The sequence below is a fragment of the Amblyomma maculatum genome, chromosome 5, assembly GCF_055883805.1.
Source record: "Amblyomma maculatum isolate TAMU_Amacu chromosome 5, ASM5588380v1, whole genome shotgun sequence".
NCBI lineage: Eukaryota > Metazoa > Arthropoda > Arachnida > Ixodida > Ixodidae > Amblyomma > Amblyomma maculatum.
The window spans coordinates 123208482-123230332 of record NC_139348.1 but is presented as its reverse complement, the minus strand read 5'-3'; the positions used below and the strand labels follow the sequence as shown (position 1 = coordinate 123230332).

Sequence of the window (21851 nt, the reverse complement as noted above, 5' to 3'; positions counted from 1 at the left end):
CGTGTATAGTCGGTTGCAAATATTGACTTTACCGCGGCAATCATTCAAACGGCGGTGCTGAAAACGTTTGCTATAGGCGATACGTCACACGATGCCAACAGCCTAAGGTTGCGATGAACGCCACGCCAGTGCCGATCCGTCGCAGACGCAACTACCAGTGTGATGCGAAAACGAGCGTCTTGACCGAATACCATGGTAACACGTCGTATTAGCTCACTGCTAGCTGCAGCCCTCGCTATGAATGCCGCCGAAACCGACCACACGCCACCGGAATATAATCGAGCCCATGAACTTTATTTGAAATACGCAGTTTATTTCCAGTACTTTTCATAAAGGACTATATATACAGAGTACTGGGAATATAATCGAGCTTCTGACAACACAGTATTTAAAGCAGGTCGTTTATTTCGAGTACAACAGTGCTGCCATTTGGGGAGCTGGGCTGTTATCGTAGCACGCGACTCCCCTCCTTAACAGCCCAGTCACACCAGTTTCTTCGAGGGTAGTAAAATGGTCTATCGACCAGCACCGTGTTTACAAACAAAGGGGGCGCTCGCAGCGCCGCAGCCGACTGGGGGTGAAAAATAGGGTTAGCGCCCATTGGAATACATGGAACCGAAATATTTCAAGGCTGTTTTCTCATTTCATGGGGCACCTGTGATATTCGGTACAAAGCAGCTATGAAAATCCTAGAACAGATCGTCAAAATATGAAGTCTCATTACCGAGGCGAAGTATTTTTAAAATACCGCGAAACATGTTGGGGTGCGAGTTGGGAGGGCGACCCGTAGAAATACATGTAAACACAGCTTACGGGAACATTTTTCTCATTCCGCAGAGCATCAGAAGTGGTGGCCGGTCGTTAAACGTTGACCAGCTTTTTTTTTGTGTGTGTGTGTGTGTGATAAAGTATGGTGCGTCATTAGGGAGGCAGCCTACATTTAAAACTCCCCGAATAACCTGGGTTATGAATCCAGACACCGCCAAAAGGCAAGCTGGGTGTAGCGAATCGCGGTTTTGCTTACAGTCTGATATGCTGCCGCATAGGGTAAATAAGCCTGATAATACTGTCGGTCCAGTGATACGTGCTAGACAGAATTACATTTAAAAATCTGTTGTCAAACGCCATACGACTATATGAACCGAACGAGATTCGCGCATTGCAGCAGACGACAGCGAAGCTGGCGATACCCACCGCTGCCGCCTCGAGCTCCGGAGCGTCTGCTAGCGACAGCGGGTGGTGCATGGTCGTCTGCAACTGTGCGCGGTCAGTTTATCGTGCTGTGAGCGGTCCCGCAAGTCGTCAGACTTGCAAGAGAATGTAGTGTGACATGCAACATGTCGTCGGGGCGTCGTACAAGACGTTTCCCCAAAAAATGAGAAGACGCTGCTGAACCGAGCAAAATGTTGCGGTGAGTTGTGTTTGCATGTATTTCTATGGGTCGCCCTCTCAACTCGCACCCCGATACGTTTCGCGCTGTTATAAAAATACTTCGCCTCGGTAATGAGATTTCACACTTCCACGATCTGTTCTAGGATGTTCATGGTTGCTCTGTACCGAATAACGACATCACAGATGACCCGTGAAATTAGAAAACTGCTTTGGAATATTTCGCTTCCATGCATTCCTATGGGCGCTAAGCCTATTTTTCACCCCCAGTCGGACCACGCTGGCGATGGAAGCGCCATCGCATCGCGCTTACGTCATAGATCGCTGTTGGTCTATAGAAACCAAGGGGCTGGCGACAAGCTCGATGTCGTCAGCGTAGGCTAAAGCAGCAATATTAGTGATTGTTGCAGAACCACCGGCTAAATTCGTCGAATGTATGCTCGAAGGGATCAAGCGCCACACAATACAAACGGATAGAGATGGTCACCATGCTCCATCCCCGACTTCAAGAACATTCGAATCCCGTCCGAAGCTCTCGTCCATGTACAACAGACAGCCCCAGCTTCTAAGCTATAAAGCGCTGTTTGTTTACCTTGCGCCACTTCATGAGAACTACTGCGTCCGGTCACTGGAAAAGTCGCTCTGTAAAGGATCAAACGGATATGAGGACAAAACGTGGCAAGGAAATATTTCATCACCAGGGTTATCGCATTATACACAACAGTTATACAACAGTTGCATCTTACCTGTACTCACCAATGGGGCTGAAACGTGCAGACTAACCAAGAGAGTTCTACTTAAGTTGAGGGCAACCCAGTGGGCTATGGAACGAAAAATGGTAGGAGTAACATTAAGAGATAGGAAGCGTGAAGAGTGGGTCAGAGAAATAGCTAAGGTTACCGACATACTAGTGGAAATTAAAATTTCCACAATTCGGTTTGTTTTGTGCTTTTGCGTTGCAATGCTGTTGCATCGTAACGATGGCTACTCGCATGAGGCGCATCGCATTTCAGCACGCTGCGCTAACTCCAACTAGCGAACATCAAAGCTTCAACATACTAGGGCCATTTCACAAGTGTAGCAGCTTGATATATGCAAGATGTCCTAATGCTCGATAAGGCTCCTTTTACTGCTTACCGAGAAGAAACTGTGAATCCAACAGTTACATGATGAAAGCCTTGGGGTCTCTACAGCCAGTATTTTCACGTTGGCGTCGCAAGTCTGTGGAATAAAACAGGCAGAGCACAAGTTCCCTTGTGAATGTCCAGTGTGAAGGCTGAGCGCATAGCATAAGAAGCTAGTGTCGAAGTCTACTCACTGTGTGATGAAGACGTCCCTTGCTCCAAAAGGTTGCCTTGTGGCAAGTCATGGGCAGTATCGAAAATACATGTATCTTCGATACTATCTTTTGATACATTTTGTGTATCGGTAATGGGTATCGTGTGCTGAAAATGAAAGCATAGGAGTATCAGTATCGAAAATATATTTTTAAAGTATCATGTATTTTGCAGATACTCGATACTAAAGAAGATTTCAAATGTTGAAACCGCTGTAAAACTTTCGGTTGACGGCACTCGCTGAGACGGTAGTACAGGCCCTGCGACAGCTCGGTGTGTAACACCGCCTCAGTTCCCTACAAATGCCCCCCTGTCTTTAAAACAGAGAGGCAAAGGTAAGTAGGTGCTCACGAGGTGCTTGCCTTTTGAGCACTGAGTGCGCAACCACGAAGCTGCTAAGCTTTTACCAGACAGAGGTATGAGCAAAGTAGTAACGCAAGGTGAACACGCAGTAAGCATCACGCACATTGCTGCACTTTTTACCTTTTGCCATCCGCCCCCCGTCCTTGCAGCGTCAAGCAGAGTCCTCGGTGTGCTGTTGGACGCAGTAGCTTATGCACAACCAAAAACCCCTGGGCTCCGCGTGTCGGCTCTGCTTGGACGCAAGAACACAAGCTGCTGAGGCCTGAATCACCACGATGCAGTCGGCTAACCAGGTTCTTGTAGTTACGCCGTTTGACGGAAAACACATCCATCCTTCGTGACTGCACAGGGCTTCCACTAGAATTTTTTTGTAGAAAAAAATATTACCACCAAAATTTTATGAAATGCACGACATGAAAGCTATGTATGAAAATTTTCAGCAAAGTTTGTATAACAAATTATGCGTTATCAAACAACTTTTTTTCCGAAAATACTTTGAGCTAACCTTGAAGAAAACTTGTAAATATAGCTGTCTTAAAAAAAAAAAGAGACTAGTTTTTGAAATATGCAAACTGATTGACACCATATTAGCCACTGTGTTAAAAAAGATATTTATCTTTTATCTACAAGCAGCCTATTTCTCCAGCGGCGCTAGAGAACCTCGAGTTTCCGACCTACCTCCAGGATGCTTGAGTCAACGCGGATATGGTTCACTCTAACACGCTGATAAAAGGCATCTTCATCTCATACAACACTGAAGTGTGCTCGTGTGCGTATTTATAGAGGCTTTTCTCATTGCGTCGCTTTTAGCACGCCCACATTGCACTCTTTCCTGACTAAATAATGCTCAGCCATTTGATTTTTCTTGGTTTCTTTCTAGCTTTTAAAAATATTCAGAGCTTCAAACGTTTGTTATCGCACTAATGACAATATGAGTTTTTTTTTTTTTAATGGGCTTTCAGAGGTAAAATTGTTTTTGTTGCACGAAGTTATCAAGGGTCTGGACGTGTTTTATAAAACGGGTTAGATATGCTCTTCAGTGTAGTGATAAAGAAAGTCGTTAATTACCTCTAAATATTACAATTATGTGCACGATTGCAATTTGGACATTGTAGAGAATCATGAATCAACCCGATATTCGTCGTTAGATTTACGATAACTATTGTGCGGAGAACTGCAGCGCTCAAACACGGCTCTCCAGACGCGCGCAACGGGCTCCGTGCGGCAGCTCAGCGCCGCAAAGTCGCGCCCCCGCATTGACGTCACAGTTGTACAAATCACAGGCTAGCCGAGCGTCATCTTGGGCCGAGCAGCGGCAAGCGGCCCGCGGTCCCGCGAATGCATTGCCCTGATGCGTAGTTTTGCCTTATCATACTAGCGAGGCCGCTTTTGAAAAGCTTTTTACGGCTTGTGCGCTCCGAAATCTAGATGTCGATTAAAAAAAACTGCCAAACATATACACTATGGTCGCCGTCATGAAATTTTATTTCTTTCGGACCGCTGAGGTGCTCACAGAAAATGCTCGATATGGTGCAATCCAATACATCACCGCGCACGATCTCTTACTGAACGTACCGAACGCACAATCGTCACCTAATGTGTTGCCCCGCCGGGGTGGTGCAGTGGTAAGACGTCCGACTACTGTCCAGAGCTCCCGGGTTCGAACCCGACCACGGCGGCTGCGTTTCGATGGAGGCGAAACGAAGTGGCGTCCGTGTACTGTGCGATGTCAGTGCACGTTTAAGATCCCCAGGTGGTCGAAATTATTCCGTAGCCCTCCACTACGGCTCCCTTTTTCTATTTCCACCTTCACTCCCACCTTCATCCCTTCCCTTACGGTGCAGTTCAGGTGTCCACAGAGCAAGTGTGACATACTGCGCCTTTCCCTTCCTGTGAACAAATTATTTATCACCTAATATGTTTGCCAGCTCTCTGGTGATTCGGTCCTTGAGATCTTGGTTTGTTGGAGGCGTTCCATACACCGCTTTTCACATGCCCCCGAAGAAAAAAGTCCAATGGTGCCAAATCTGGTGACCTTGGCGGCCATGGAACGGGCCCGCCTAGTCCAATCCATCCTGAAGGAAATCTCATGTCAAGAAAACGCACAGCACAGGAAGACGAGTGTGGTGGCGCTCTATCGTGTTGGTACGACATCGAACGCACAATGCTGAGGGGAAGTTCCGACGCAGTCTTCAACCACACCCTTTAGAATGCAGTCTGTGTAACGCTTGCCTGTCATGTTTCCGTCAGCAAAGTATGGCCCAACGATGCGGCCCCGAAAAATTCCACACCACACATTAACAGAAACCTGCGACTGGTGCCTGTGTCCTCGCAGCCAGTGTGGGTTTCCTACAGACCAGTAGTGCGCATTACGCAAGTTGACTTCCGCATGTCTATGGTAGTGCGCCTCGTCGGTCCAAAGCACATTGTTTAGAAAGTGTTCATCTTGGTCGCACTGGATGAGGCACCAATTGCAGAAATCTAGCTTTCGTTGGAAGTCATCCGTGAGTCCCTGATGCAGATATAGCTGATAAAGGTAAAACTGATGCTTAGACAACGCTCTCCAAACTGAACCAACAGTACTTAGAGATACGTCAGCGATTTCCCTCACGCTCGCCTGTGGCTTCCAGACGTCAGACTGAAAATTTTCAGACTGAAAATTGTCGCTCAGCACATGGTCAAGTCTTCGTCTTTGAAGATGCACTGCTCCAGTCGTACGAAAGCTACTGAACACAGTTTTGAACGAAGGAGTGATGGTACGCGACGACCGGGGTGTCGTGCCGTTACTCGTCACTCCGCTAACACTTTTTATCCCTGCCGAATGCTCACGACACTAATTGACTAGATGACGCCCCAGAGTCGCAAACGCTATGCAGAGCATACAGCTGCAACGCTTTAAGAATAGCATGTTAAGAAGGCACCTAAAGCAGCGACAACTCCCCAGCGGAAGCGTATGCTTCGCAAGTCCAGACTTGCGACTGCAATACAGCATCTGCCACCCCAGCGGCACGCTCGCCCCGCGCCTGGTTAAGAGCTTATCAGTAAACACGCCGATTCGTGCCAGACGCATCCAGCCTCGCAGGCCGCCCGCCGATTTGTAGCTGCTTGCAGTGACAAAGCACATAGCAACGGGCCCTGGCAACGGTGCAGCGCCGAGAGAATCGCGATTTCATGTCAGGAGTTTGAGAACCTTGACGCCGCGCAACACCGAGTCGGCTATGCAAGGCACCTTACTTCTGCGTGGTATGAACCGCGATGCTCTTCGCGTGACTGTCAATGAGCCTTCGGTCGATCTCGGCGAAGCGTATGAGTGTAGAATAAAGAGTGAAATGGTAATGTATAGCAGAAGGTTATTTTTATACTTGAATAGGGCGCACGCGAATGTGGCTGACTGTCGGAAATCCTCATGAGCGCGCACCGCAAGACCAAATCGGATCAAAGCGGCCAGTCAGGAGCGGCGTCGTGTTCTAGTTGTGTAACACCTAACACCTAGAAATCTCACTCCAGTATTGTGTTTGGAAGGAGAAAGTGTTCAAGGCAACCCGGCACTGTAACCGCAGAAAAAAAAAAAAGCGCGGAAAAAATGCGGCACACGGCTCCAAGGTACAAGATACTCAGAAAGCACAGCAGTATAATATTAGTCCACGACCGCATATGTTCAAGAGCGATTCAAAAACGTCATATACAATTACAAGGCAAGAAATCACAGCCATAAAAGCGCACCTAATCACATATATATTTCAAAACCAGCACTTTGCAAGCAAGGGTGCCAAAAAAAGCCGATGAGAACACACACAAGCTATCCTCAAAAGTGCCGCATACCCCCAAGTAGGACTGGCCACGACCAGGCGGCGATTCCATTCTACAGTACTGAGACTACAATTTTCAAACACACTGGCACAACGGAAACAACAGAATCGGAGATGGAAGAGAGGCGAACGTCATGCCCCCAGAAACAAAGATAAGCAACTTACTTACAGTTGCAATGTCCCGCGCGGCCGGACTGAAGCAAAATGTCCCCGAAGTGCCGTCACTCGTCGCTCCGCCGAAGCTTTTTCTCTCTTCTGAATGCTCGCGATACTAGATGATGTCAGTGTTAAAACAATGTGGAGAGCATAAGCTTGCAACGCATTTAAAAAAGCACAACTACGCAGCGAGTGCGTCGCGCCAATATTTCGAGTGCCGACGTCCGATTGCAACGCATTTAAGAAAGCACAACTACGCAGCGAGTGCGTCGCGCCAATATTTCGCGTGCCGACGTCCGATTGCAACGCATTTAAAAAGCACGACAACTAGGTAGCGAGTGCGCCGCACGTCCCGACGTCCGATTGCAACGCAGCAGCGTCCGCGACTGCTCGCCCCACCATCCCACCATCACACCGCGCCGATTCCTGCGACGAGCGTATCAGAGACTGGCCGATTCGCGCCAGACGCATCCAGAAGCGGCGTCGCCGGACGCCGATTGGTGGCTGCTTGCAGTGACGTACACATAGCAACGGGCCCTGGCAACGGTGCGACTCCGAGAGAATCGCGAGCATGAAGAAGGAAAACTAGGGCTGTGATCGCGAGACTGATTGATTGATTGATTGATTGATTGATTGATTGATTGATTGATTGATTGATTGATTGATTGATTGATTGATTGATTGACTGATTGATTAATTGATTGATTGATTAAAACTTTAATTTCCACCGATTTAGGAGGCCCCCATACTCCCCGCTCCTGGCACGCAGGCCTGAGGAACGGGGGCTGGAACCTCCGCGACTAAGGACTGGCGAATATACATTGGTTATTCGCGGCCTCAGCCGCCAGGCGGACGGCTTTCTGCTGGTCATCTGGGACGTCGCTTCGCAGCAGGGTTACCCAGGCTTCTCTACTTTTAATGTTGTCCCTAGCGCCCGCAGACTTACGGCATTCCCAAAGTATATGATCGAGGGTTCCCCTCGCTTCGCAGGCTTTACGGTTACGTTGGTTACGTCACGAGTTCTTGAAGCGCAATTTTCGCGCGTTCGCGTGCCTTCCAAGGAGCCTGCGTTCGCCTTCCGTGGATGATTGGAAATGTGTAGCAGCAGATTTTTTTTTTATGATTGACTTGCGCGCACGCGAATGTAGCCGCTGTCGAGAAACCTCAAAAGCGCTCCGCAATCCAAAGTCGAGATACTCATGTCTGTCTTCCTGTGCGTGTTTAACCGTCACCAGCTTCCTCCTTCGCCTTTAGTACGTCTGGCTACTTACAGCGAGGCACCAATGCTACCGCCCTTGGTGACTAGCTAGAGCAGGAAGCCTAGCTTTTCTGCATGAGTCTCGCGCACTGGGTTCAACATACCTCATCGTCGGCAATTATTCGTCGCGCTCGCACGCTGCTAAATTCGCTCAAGCATTCGTTTTATCTGTGCCAATTGTAGATCACTGCTTGGAAATGTCTGCATTTTCGGGTGTACAGCCTTTTCACGTGGAGTACTACTCACAATTAATTGGATCTGCACATGTACGATACCAAGAAAAGATCCAGCTGTGCGGGAACGTTGAAACGCACATGTTGCGCCTGGCAGTGGACACAAGCTCTGACGCCAGCCTGTTGCCGAACACCGCTCACAGTGACATCGTGAACTTCTGAGTATTCAACAGCAGCTTTGTGACCATAGACCAGATAGTCTGCATAGTTCAGTCGTTCAGTCGTGTCCGATTCTTCGTGGCCCTATGGACCACGTCACGCCACGCTTTATGGTCTCTCACTATCTTCCTAACATGACATAACTTTATCTGCAGCGCCTCGAGGATGCCATCTAACCATCGCGTTCGCTGACTACCCCTTCTCCGGTGACCCTCAACCTTTCCCAACACCAAATCTTTCTCCAGCGACTCCTCTCTTCTCATCAGATGACCAAAGTAGCTTAGCTTTAACTTTAGAATTTGACCCTCCAGTGAGCAGTCACGGTTTATGGTCGACAATATCGACTGATTTGATCTTCTGGCCGTCCAAGGAACTCTGAACAGTCTCCGCCAGCACCACAATTCAAACGCGTCAATTCTTCGGCGGTCAGCCTTCTTCACAGTCCAACTCTCGCATCCATACATCACAACTGGAAAGACCATAGCACGAGTTATACGGATCTTGGTTGGCAGACTAGTGTATCTGCTCTTTACTCGGCGGTCAAGGCTAGCCATGGCTCTCTTTCCCAGAAGCGGGCGTCTCTTAATTTCATGGCTGCAGTCTTCTTCCGGGGTAATCTTGGAGCCCAAGAAGAGAAAATCTGTCACAGCTTCCACTTCTTGTCCCTTGATGCTCCAGGACTTGACAGGGCAAGACGCCATACAAAGCATACAAATCGCTAGAGTCCCACAATTACTTCACTAGTGGCTGGGTGATGAGCTTGTCGACGAAGAAGCTCGGAGAAGACAATGTGCTCCTACTTGGAGAGGAAAGCGCATAGTGATTACTTCACCTTCAATGTCTTTCAACTGCTTGTATGTAAAAATAAGCCGCTGTGACCCACTGGTTAGAAAGCTCGGCTGCCGGGCACGGGGTCGAAAAGCTGGCGTCGCGGCGCCAGCTTTTCGACTGAGACGAAATTTGAAAGGCGCCCATGTGTTGTGCGACGTCGGTGGACTCAACCTGTGGTAGTAGCAATTATTCGAGCCCAGCATAAAGGGGTCAGCCATAGCCCATGTATCGCTTGTTGAACTCCAAATGCGATGTCACACCATTTAGTTCTAAGCTGCTAGTGTACCACTATCTGCATTTTTTAAAAAGCTTTGTGGTTGTTAAAAAACTGAGTCTGCAGAACAGCGAGTTAGTACTGAGGTGTGCTGTGAAAAAAAGTACTATTGTGTAAAAAAATAAACGTACTTAACTTGAAATAACATAGAAACAAAGCACTAGTATGTCAAGAAGTAATGACAATTTTTTTTTTTTGAAAGAAGTAATGACTTTCTTTTTTAACGGCAATACAAATGCTTATTTGCTTTTTTATGTGCCCATTATCAGGTGAACCACTTTCAAAGGTTGGGGGAGTGCCCTTTTAAAGTGTGGGTGCTGTGCAAACAGAGCGGCATATAGTAGTGACAGGACACAGTACCTGGATGGCAAGGACTAGGGAGACGTGCTCGCATGTTGTTGTGGCTGTAGGAAGAAAGAAAAGAAAATGCACGGGCTTGCTACTGGCTCTGTAGCTGAGCTACCTATGCTGCCTCGTGCGGACAGAAGAGAAAATCGACAAAAAAAAAGTAGAGGGAGAGAAAGCTTCCGTGCAAAAAAAAAAAAAGGAAAGACGCGCCGCAACAACAGCCGTCGTCCACCGCTACCGAAACGGTGGCGGGTGCAATGACGGCCTACAACAGATAAAAATCAGTGGCAACGCAGGCGGCATCTGGACCGCAAAAAAACGGGCCATGGCTAGGAACGCGTGCGCGCGGCCGAAACACTTCTTTGAACGAGATGCCGGAGAGTACTGGGCGTCCGTGTGCTGTGCGATGTCAGCGCACGTTAAAGATCCCCAGGTGGTCGAAATTACTCCGTAGCCCTCCACTACGGCTCCTCTTTCTCTCTTTCCACTTTCATTCGCACCTTCCTCCCTTCCCTTACGGCGCGGTTCGGGTGTCCACAGAGCAAGTGTGACAGTTACTGCGCCTTTCCCTTCCTGTGAACCAATTTAAATTTAAAAAGATGCCGGCGAGTAAACGCGCACACACACTCTGTCCTGCAGCAACTGGCCGCTATTCCCATAATTCAGTCGGTTTGGCGCTAACTGTCCGGATTCCCGACCAGTCGAGCCCAACAGGGTTGTATGACAGTTCCTTTGTAACATGCATCGCGTAGTAAATTATAGTACAAGGCCTGTTTTTCTGCTGAAAAGACGCTGCTCATCTCTTAATCAAATCGAACACTTCGAAATAAAATCCCATCGTCAGCAGCATACGCGAAAGCCAGAGCTGCAGGGACCTAACAGATGGAAGCTTTAGCAAGTTGCCTGCAGTACCTATAACTTTTCGGGCTATGAAAGTACTAACCTTCTGGCTGCACCACCGAAGATTAAACCTGCTGGCGTTACTAATCTTCAATTGAGCCTCTACAAGAGCAGCAACATCTGGGGTCACATAGTCTCAACCACTTCGGCAGCTGTCTTAATTTATTTTGTAAGGAAAAACAGCGTAAAACGACGAAAGACAAAGTAACAAAAGCACACTAGACGAGAGCTGTTTTCCTTACAAAATGAACTTCGACCAACTCGCCCAACTCGGCATCTTACAGCAGCCTTAATGCGTCGGAGCTGAAGCAGCCGTCCTTGCAATCTCTTGTTAGGATCACGGAGCTGCCGAAGCTTCTCTGAGCTTGTCCTGTGGCCGCCTTACATTTGTGGGGCTGGTGAAAGATACTGCAAGGTAAAGAATAGGCATCAGAACAAGCAGCAGCTGTCGAGTTCAGTATATGTGCATATGTTACAGAACCAAGAAATGAATGCTAGTGTGAAAATGCCGCAGTTTTTGCAACGCCAACCTTCACAAGGAAGAGATGCACCGCTGCTCGAAGGTTCTCGTGGTGATGAGCACGTCCATTCTCTCCAGCCGTGGTGGCCTGTGCAGGCGACATGGTGGTCCGAGCATACGTGTGGTGTGCTGCGACATCGAAAGTAATGCACGAACAAAATACAGCTATTCCGAAAGCGCAGCCAGATATCAAACAATGCACAAGACATTTACCTAAGACCCTAAAGCAAACTTGGCACTTACAATGAAGTTCTACCAAGGCACTGCCGTGGATTCGCACTAGACTCGGCGAAGAACTCTGGACGCCAGTAACTGCAAAGCACACAGTCAACATACTGTAGCATATTTCGGCACCATCCCTTCTTGCACTGTTCCAAAGGACTGGAAATAGACTCTATGATGGGTTGCAGCGATTGGGATTGCTGGCTGTGCATGCATTGCTTTGCAACTGGTTAACTGAGAATTGCACCTATTAAACAAAACAAAGTACAATTTGCCCTGTAATATCGCAACTTCCCAGATAGGTATCCACAATGCTTTCAACCATTCCCACCTGACTCTCCATTGTGATGCAGCGACGAAGTTCCACTGAGACTGAATGATGAAGCATCCATGTGGAAGCTGCGTTCATTCGAGGCACCTGAAATGACATTTACAAGAAGGAATAAAACGTATCATTACCTCGGTGGCTATTATTTTGAAGAGAACTGCAACTTCCATTCCACGCCATTACGATACAGCACCACATGTAGAGTGCATTTGCTTTTGTGACATCGTGACTGTAACAAATGCACTGCTACTACGAAAAAATTACACTTCCAGGAAAGCGTAATGAAATTAAGATTGATTTCCAAAACAGATCACATTAGTCGAAATAAAATGGCTCCATATGTGCACTGAAGTGGGTGTCCATGTGTTAGTATGGATAAGATTCCTATAAGTTTGTTTTTTCTTTTCAAAATAAAAAAAACCATTGCCGATGAAATCACGTAAACAAGACTACAGCCAACAGAGTATGAAAAATCTAATAAAGTACGCACCTGTTCAACATCTTGCATGCGTGGGAACTTTGGCACGGTGTTGGATACCGACGTCTGCGCGAGCACTCTGATGCGTGCCGTGTGAGCGAGTTGCAGCCGGCATCATATCTGTGCCTGGTCGACGTTTGGCCTTGTCCACCGAGCAGTCACTCATGCGTCATGTTGGGCAAAACTGTCGTCATCTTCCGTGTTCGTGAATAGGCCCTGTGCCTGTAAAGAAGATAATTACCTAATGTAAAATAAAACCTAGTTGGCAGGTACCGCAGAGACATACCAAGACTTCGCCAGCATTTCCTGGATGCAGGTGGCCAGTCACGTTTGCTGTACTCATTTTTGGTCCTTGAAGCTTCCTTCTACTGAGAGTTATCCGGTTAAAAGTCAACTTGTGTTTCCTTTTCTTGGATTTTCGCCTAAGAAAGGCGAACCCTGGAACCTGTAAATTTGAAGCAAGGCAATGTATTCTCAGACTACGTATGATATCACCTCCTGCCAACGTGCTCTGTTATCACCGTAGCTGGTAGAGCAGCCAGTTCCTTTTGAGAACTTAAGGGTTCACTCCTACAGCTGTCACAAATTTTCGGGCGAAGTTTAGTATGGTTCATTGTAACGTTTTTGCTAGAACCTTCATGACGGGCAGCTGTTAAAAGGGTCGTGCAGGTTTAAACAAGGGGCTGAATATAAGGGGAAACATATGTCAGCTGTGCTTTGGCCAAGCAACTTGATTATAAATGCGACATTACAATGGTACAGCAGCCTCCTATTTGAAGGCCATTCTTTCTGAATAATATCACAAAAACCTCAAATCTCTTCCTAAATTACACGCCAGTTCATTCCTTAAAGGTCTGTACCATTATACAGTGTTCTGAAACCTTATCGGGCCCGGTTTTGAAACATTCTGCCACCTCAACCGGAGGCTTGTTTACGGTGAAACCGCATACAAAACTCGCTTGCAGTTGACCCCTTATTTATTTATCGTTTATTTTCACCAGGTGCTTGCTGGTTGGAGCACCTGGGCTAAAAGCTGCTCGAGGCAGCGTATTAAGACGACGCCAGAAACGAAATAAGCGGAATGACGAGTTCAAAGCTAGCCGCGCGCATTGCTAACCTCAGTGGTTGCAGTGCTTTCCTCCAGCGATGACAAATGGCGCCAGCAGTTACCTTCACCGAAAGGTCGTTGCTGGCGTCTGTCGTCGCCTCAAAATGTACGTTGGTCTGGGTGCACATTATGAAAACCTAGATCTCTCTACGTACAGTTTGAGGCGACGAAAGACGCCAGCACCGACCTTTCGGCGAAGGTAACTGCTGGCACCATTCGTGTTCGTTGGAGGAAAGCACTACAACTACTAAGGTTAGCAATGCGCACGGTTAGCAATTTGAACGCCTCATTCCGGTCATTTCGTCTCTGGTGTCGTTGTTAGTGCTCGCCAACGCCGACATTTGTAAACTGCAGATTATCTCCACGATTGTTTATGATCGTTTACATAATGAAAATAATTAACGTATTTTCAGGATCACAAGAGCAGTTACGCGACCCCAGTAGTTTTTTTTTTTCTCAGCATGCATGCGCCGTGGTCGTAAGGGGAATGCGTCAGCTATTCAATAAAAGGACAATAATAAATCCCAGTCATAAAGAAAGAAATGAGCGCATTATTTGGAGTCACTAACGAAAAGGCACAGTTGCTGTTGCACTCATTCTTCAACGTGGCCGCCGGCGGCGTCAATACACCGCTGCAGTCTCAGAGAGTACTCGTCGAACACTGGCGCTCGCATCTCGTCACTTATCGTGACAAACTCTCCTTCAATCTTGTTGTGCAGTTCTTCAAGGCATCGCAGGGAGAAACGTCTGGCGAGCACGGTGGCCACGACATAATGGGAGACCCTCGGCCCATCCAACGACCAGGAAACTCTTCATCCAGCTACTTACGCATTTTAGCTGCGTAGTGGTCGGGGGCGCACCACCTTCTTGAAAGATGCATATTGCTTGCTGCATATGACATTCCACCAGCTGCGGTAGAAATTAGTCTTTCAGAATGCGCAGGTATGACGAAGCGGTTACTGTGTCGTCCAAGAAAAACAGACCGATTATTTCTTCACGCCATATTCCACAATATACAATGAGGCGTGGGAAAGAGACGGCTCTTTTGTAAATAGAGGGTTAGTCTCCGCCCAAGACGCGTATGGAAGGTGGGAGTAAACGTGGAAAGAGAGAAACAGGAGCCGGTAGTGGAGGGCTGCTGAGTAATTGCGAACAACTCGGGATATTTAACGTACAGTGACATCGCACAGCACACGGACGTCTCTTCGCTTCGCCTCCATCGAGACGCAGCCCCCGCGGAAGGGATCGAACGCGGGTACTGTGTACGTGTGACTAGGCGCCGTTCTCGATCAGAAGAGTGCCGGACAGGAGAAAGTTACCGCGTACGCTAGCAGATCCCTCTGAAAAGCCCAAGCCAATTTACTCGACGACCGAGGAGTATCTCACGATTTGCGTCCCTTCAACGTTTCGACCGTAACTATACGGTCGACCATTCAAAGTGGTAAACGATCATCATGCGCTCCGCTCACTCGCTAACTTGACAAGAACCTTCCGGTCGTCTTGCACGATCCTTACGCCTTACGATGGAACTTACGATGGAGCTTACTACTTGTTACAGGTCCCTTTTGACGCGCCCCCGAGGGACGATGACGACTATGCCTTCTGTGGACTGCTAAGCACAAGAAGTTTTGCACAGAGCAGCGCTGGGACCCTGAGTTGAGAGATGCACCGGATTACCTAGAAGGCAAGACTGCTGCTCCTTCAACTGTGTTCAGGAGTCAGTTGTCCTTCAGTTGCACAATAACGTCCTAGTAAAGAACTTCGCACCCAACAAGAACCTGAGGGCCTACGAGATTGCAGCTCAGAATGCATCTAAAGAGGTAGGGCGCGCCCACATATTTCATTTGTCAGCATGCTAGATACCACTGCACCAAGAAGCAATAAGTGGTTGGGATTCTACTTTCGAAATCAAAGTTCCCTTTACAGTGCACAACAGCACATTTATTCAATATGCATGTAGATTTCTTTATATTACACTCACAACCATGCTAACTTTAAGATTCCCACGAGCAAAATTGAAGCCCTCCCACCCTTCCCCCTTCTTTATTTGACTGTGCACCAAGTCAGGTTTTTTGCATTTCTACGAAAGAAATTTTGCAGGATTGCAACGATGAGCCGACAGCAGGACAACTCAGAATGGCACGCAGGCTGCATCGAGTCCAAGAGAAGTATTATTGGCCGCAGTTACCTGCCGACAACCTCGACGTAGCTGCCTACCTGCAGCGTGCAGAGGAAGCCCGACGACTCGCACGGCTGCTTAAAATAAAGACCAGCAGCGCACCCACACCCGACGAGACAACTTATACGATGACGCTATGTAGAGTACAAACCTGGGGACCAAGTGTGGGTATGCGCGCCAATTCACCGTCGTGGACTAAGTGAAAATTACTACGCCAATATTTTGGGTCATACAAAGTCCTTCGGCGCCTAGGACAACTTGAATACGAAGTCATCCCCGACGGCACGACCAACCACATCCCAGCAGCGCCGGGCGCGCCCAGGAGTTGTCCATATGGTACCCATGAAGCCTTATTTCGTGCCCTAAAGGCCTGTAAATGTTTTCTAGTATTTTTTTGCCTTTCTGTGTTTATTTTACAAGCAACGAAGGGGTGCCTGGTAAAGGGGGGAGTAATGGTGCGAGCGACTGAATTTTTTTTTTTTTTCGACAGCCGCCGGCTACCGGCCCTATCACTGTGATTCCAGCGCACGGATCCATTTGGTACCATTTTTTTCTTAACAGCTCGTTGTTGCTAGATGCTGCTTTATCATTTTCTTTGTGGAGCAAGATGCATCTAGGTGTCTCGAAGATTACGGCCACTCGCGTGAGTTTCTACGATGTTCCGGGCTATGCTAGTCACCATTTGCGGCGTTATCCAGGTGTTTCCTCGCCGCCTTTAAATTGAGCACTGGCGCGTGCGACAGGCATTCTCAATTCGACGACCGACGAGGACATTTGCTGTTATCGCCGTTGCGGATCGCTTAGTTCTTTTGCGGGCGCAAGTCAGCCCCAATAGACTCATTCAAGTGACGCCAGTGTCTTCGTTTGTAGCTACAAGGCTTGTCACCACTCATGTCATGCATATTATGTCAGTCTTGACGAAAACAAAACTCACCAGTATAGGCCCTAATCGCGATCGTTCGCGCTTAATTGCAAGCCTCTAATACAGTTAAAAAGATAGCTCTGTATGCTGCTGCAGTGGTTACGACGCTCGACTACTGTTCCCAAGGACGCGGGATCGAATCCCGGCCTCGGCGGCAGCTTTTCGGTGGAGGCGAAAAGCAAGGCGTCCGCGTGCTGTGCGATGTCAGTGCACGTTAAAGAACCCCAGGTGGTCGAAATTTCCGGAGTCCTCCACTACGGCGTCTCTCATAGCCTGAGTTGCTTTGGGACGTTAAACCCCACAAACCAACCAACCATCATGTTTTTGTAAATATCATGACTGTAGCAAATGCACTGCTACTACGAAAAAATTACACTTCCAGGAAAGCGTAATAAAATTAGTATTGATTTCCAAAACAGATCCAATTAGTCTAAAGAAAATGGCTCCATGTATGGACTGAAGTGGGTGTCCATGTGTGAGTGTGCATAGGATTCTTATATTGTTTTTTTTTTTTACAACAAAACGTTGCGGATGAAATCACGTAAACAAGCCTACAGCCAACACACTATGAAAGATCTAATAAAGTACGCACCTGTTCAACATCTTGCATGCGTGGGAACTTTGGCACGGTGTTGGATACCGACGTCTGCGCGAGCACTCTGATCCGTGCCGTGTGAGTGAGTTGCAGCCGGCATCATATTTGTGCCTGGTCGACGTTTGGCCGTGCCCACCGAGCAAACAGCCGTGCGTCATGTTGGGCAAAACTGTAGTCATCTTCCGTGTTCGTGAATAGGCCCTGTGCCTGTAATGAAGACAATTATCTAATGTAAAATAAAACCTAGTTGGCAAGTACCGCATAGACATACCAAGACTTCGCCAGCATTTCCTGGATGCAGGTGGCCAGTCACGTTTGCTGTACTCCTGTTTTTTTTTTTTTTGGCCCTTGAAGCTTCCTTCTACTGAGAGTTATCCAGTTAAAAGTCAACTTCTGTTTCCTTTTCTTGAATTTTCGCCTAAGAAAGGCAAACCCTGAAAGCTGTAAATTAGAAGCAAGACAATGTATTCTTAGACTATGTATGATATCACCTCCAGCTGACGTGCTCTGTAATCACCGTAGCTGGTAGAGCAGCCAGTTCCTTTTGAAAACTTATGTGTTTACTCCTACAGCTGTCATGAATTTTCGGGCAGTTTAGTAAGGTTCATTGTAACGTTTTTGCTAGAACCTTCATGACGGGCAGCTGTTAAAAGGGTGGTGCAGGTTTAAACAAGGTGCTGAGTATAAGGAACTGGTGCTTTGGCCAAGCAACTGGTACAATGGTACAGCAGTCTCCTATTTGAAGGCCCTTCTTTCTGAATATCACAAAAACCTTAAATCCCTTTCCACATTGCACGCTAGTTCATTCGTTAAAGGGGTAGAGGTCGGTACCGTTATACAGTGTTCTAAAGCTTTATCGGGCACGGTTTTGAAAAATTCTGCCACCTCAACCGGAGGCTTATTTACGGTGAAACCGCGCACAAAACTTGCTTGCTGTTGACCCTTTCATTATTTATCCTTTATTTTCACCAGGTGCTTGCTGGTTGGAGCTGCTCGAGGCAGCGTATTAAGACGACGCCACAGACGAAATGACCGGAATGACACGTTCAAAGCTAGCCGCGCGCATTGCTAACATCAGTGGTTGTTGTGCTTTCCTACGGCGAAGACAAATGGCGCCAGCAGTTGCCGAATTCGCCGAAAGGTCGGTGCTGGCGTCTTTCGTCGCCTCAAAGTGTACGTTGGTTTGGGTGCACATTATGAAAACCTACATTTCTCTACGTACAGTTTGAGGCGAAGAAAGACGCCAGCACCGACCTTTCGGCGAAGGTAACTGCTGGCGCCATTTGTCTTCTCCGGAGGAAAGCACAACAACCACTGAGGTTAGCAATGCGCGCGGCTAGCTTTGAACGCCTCATTCCGGTCATTTCGTCTCTGGAGTCGTTGTTAGTGCTCGCCTTTGCCGACATTTGTAAACTGCAGATCATCTCCACGATTGTTCATGATCGTTTATTTACATAATGAAAATAATTAACGTGTATTTTCAGAATCACAAGAGCAGTTACGCGGCCCGAGTGGTTTTTTTCTCAACATGCATGCGCCGTGGTCGTAAGGGAAATGCGTCAGCTTTTCAATAAAAGGACAATAATAAATCCAAGTTGTAAAGAAAGAAATGACCGCATTTATTGGAGTCATTACGAAGAGGCACAGTTGCTGTTGCACTCAGTCTCCAAAGTGACCGCCGGCGGCATCAATACACCGCTGCAGTCGAAAACATCGCAGGGAGACAAGTCTGGCGAGCACGGTGGCCACGGCATATTGGGAGACCCTCGGCCCATCCAACGGCCAGGAAACTCTTCATCCAGCTACTTACGCATTTTAGCTGCGTAGTGGTCGGGGGCGCACCACCTTGTTGAAAGATGCATATTGCTTGCTGCATATGGCATTGCACCAGCTGCGGCAGAAATTGTTTCAGAATACGTAGTTATGATGTACCGGCTACTGTGTCGTCCAAGAAAAACAGACCGATTATTTCTTCACGCCAAATGCCATATCATACAATGAGGCGTGGGAAAGAGACGGCTCTTGTGTAAATAGAGGGTTGGTCTCCGCCCAAAATGCGTGTTTTGTTTATTTACACGTCCGTCAAGGTGGAAAACTGATTCGTCACTGAAGACTAGGAAGTCAAGATGTTCATTGTTCGCTGCGCTGCTCGGACTGGCAAAATGAAACACGTAGAGCTTTATCTGTCGGGTTTAGGTTTTGGTAGATCTGCACGCTGAAAGGCCACCATTCCCTTTCTCAGAGCCCGACTCACGGTAGATTAATGAACGCCAAACATCAACAGGCCGCGAATGGACGTCATATGCGGATAACTTTCAAATGCGCCCTCGAGGGCATCGCCGATCCCCCTGTGCGTTCTGTTCCTATCGCTCCCCACCTGCCTGGTGACAGACCTAGTTTCTTCAAACTTGCGGCGCCATCTTGAAACAGCGCGCCTGCCAGGTGATCGACGGCGAAACTGGGGCTTGAATCGCTTGCGGACATAGGGCATGGAGTCCGATTGTGTCAGCCATACTACTGCGCTTTCTTCTTAGCGGTGTAGATCGGCATACTGCCGCTCTACACACCGCAGGAGGGCGAAGCAAGGAAGTCACAGACAGCAGAGAAGAACAATAAAATTTAGCGCAACTAACCATACTGTCAACGGAAATTAAAACACGAAGCAAAACATCGCGATGTCTTCTGTTCTTATATGTACGGAGAGCCATGAATGCAGACGATAGAATCACTCGAACAGAAAACGAATATATCTGTTATTAGTAAATCACCGTCAAGTCACCGAATTGTTTCGGATACTTTTCGAAATTAAATGGTCAACAAATATCGAAGCGTTTCAGGTGAAGCAGATGAGAGAGAGGACTTTATGTACACCGACATTGACCTCAGGGCAGGGGCTCAGCCGGGGGTGGGGGGGGGGGGGGGGGGGGCTCTCCTGCGCCGTGGCCGCAGAGGTCTTGGAGTAAGCTTCCTCCGCCAGGCTTAGGACGCTCTTTTGTTCATCCGCACTTGGTCTGGGGATGTAGGACCCTCAGGTAGGACCCTCAGGTAGGACTACCAGCTCCCGGAGAGTGGGGGCATTTCCAGATTAGATGATTTTGACTGAGAGATACGTTGCAGATATTGCAAGAATCTGGGTTACCTGTCAACTCATTATGCAGAGTAACATGAGGAAAGAAACGATTGGCCTGATTGTTTTCGCCAGGCCCTGCATTCCGAGGGTGTTAGGGTGAGCTCTGGATGTCTCAGTGAGCTCCTTGTAGATGATGAGGGTGTCTTTGTCTCCCGGTAGCGGGGATCTCTATAGAAGCAGACGAAATTACCGGAACAGCGCGTTCGAAGCCAGCCGCGCTCATTGCTCACCTCACTGATTGTAGCGCTTTCCTCCAGGGAAGACAGATGGCGCCAGCAGTTATCTTCGCCGAAAAGTCGGTGCTGGCGTCTGGCGTCTTTCGCCGCCTCAAACTCCACGTAGAGAGATGTTGGTTTTCATCATGTGCAGCCAAACCATGTAAGCACCATCGCCCAACTTAATACGCATCAAAAGGGTCAACAACCAGCAAGTTGTGTGCGCGGTTGCAACGTAAAGAAGCCTCCGGTTGAGGCGGCAGAAGTTTTCAAAACAGTTCACGATAAAGTTTCAGAACACTGTATCTTTCAGGCATGGAACAATGCTCGAACCTTGAGCGAACTGCTAACCGTGTAATTACTGTCATGTTTAAGAAAGCACACATGAATAACAGAGTAATTATGAACTCGCATAGTGCGCGTCACCATTTGTTGAAAGAGAATATCGACTACTTTGATAGTCACATACGAGCCACGGACAGGGGTGGTGCTAATTTACATCGGGCTAAAGGATTATATATATCCCCGGCACGGCAGCAGAGGCGCCAGTTTTATGTAGTTGCGCTTTAATAATTAATGCTCGTAATGAAAAAAGGCGCCATTGCTGCAGCACTGCGCATTTAAAATATTTTCGGCGCTCAAAATAACTATACCTTAAATTAGCATAAAAAAGAAGGCAAACAGAAGAAACGATGCACATGTTTGAGTAGGTCTTGTTCACTGTGCCATTCCTCAGGCATTGAAAATGAGCTATTCCTACGTGATCATCTGAGCAACTGATTCTATGCCAGTTGAAGCGCGAACTAGTGGTGTACTTTGGCGTCAAACCTTCTCCTCACTAATTTGCAAATATAAATACTCGTTTCATGAATCTGGGGGAGAGAGAGACATGTCTTCAGAAAGTAGAAAGTCAACGAGGCTTTCTTTTCTGCGATACCGAAAAACTTGATGTGAAATTCCTTGTATAAAAAGAAAAAAAAAAACTTTCCGTTGAACTACGCCCTTTTCACCAACTGCAGAAAAACAGTCAGCGGGAGAGCGAAGGTACGTATAGTCAGCAATCTCGCTGTTGCGTAGTAACCAGTGTGGCGGCGCAT

General features: G+C 47.8%; 1 long non-coding RNA gene across 1 annotated transcript; it reads right to left on the bottom strand.

Annotated features, from left to right (window-relative positions):
* Positions 1-1535: 1535 nt before the first annotated feature.
* LOC146189408 (uncharacterized) lies at positions 1536-3420 on the bottom strand. Its single transcript, XR_014707298.1, has 3 exons — positions 2708-3420; positions 2527-2610; positions 1536-2031 (listed from the first exon to the last, which is right to left on the bottom strand). It is a non-coding gene; the product is annotated as an uncharacterized LOC146189408 (long non-coding RNA).
* Between the last annotated feature and the right edge of the window lie 18431 nt (positions 3421-21851).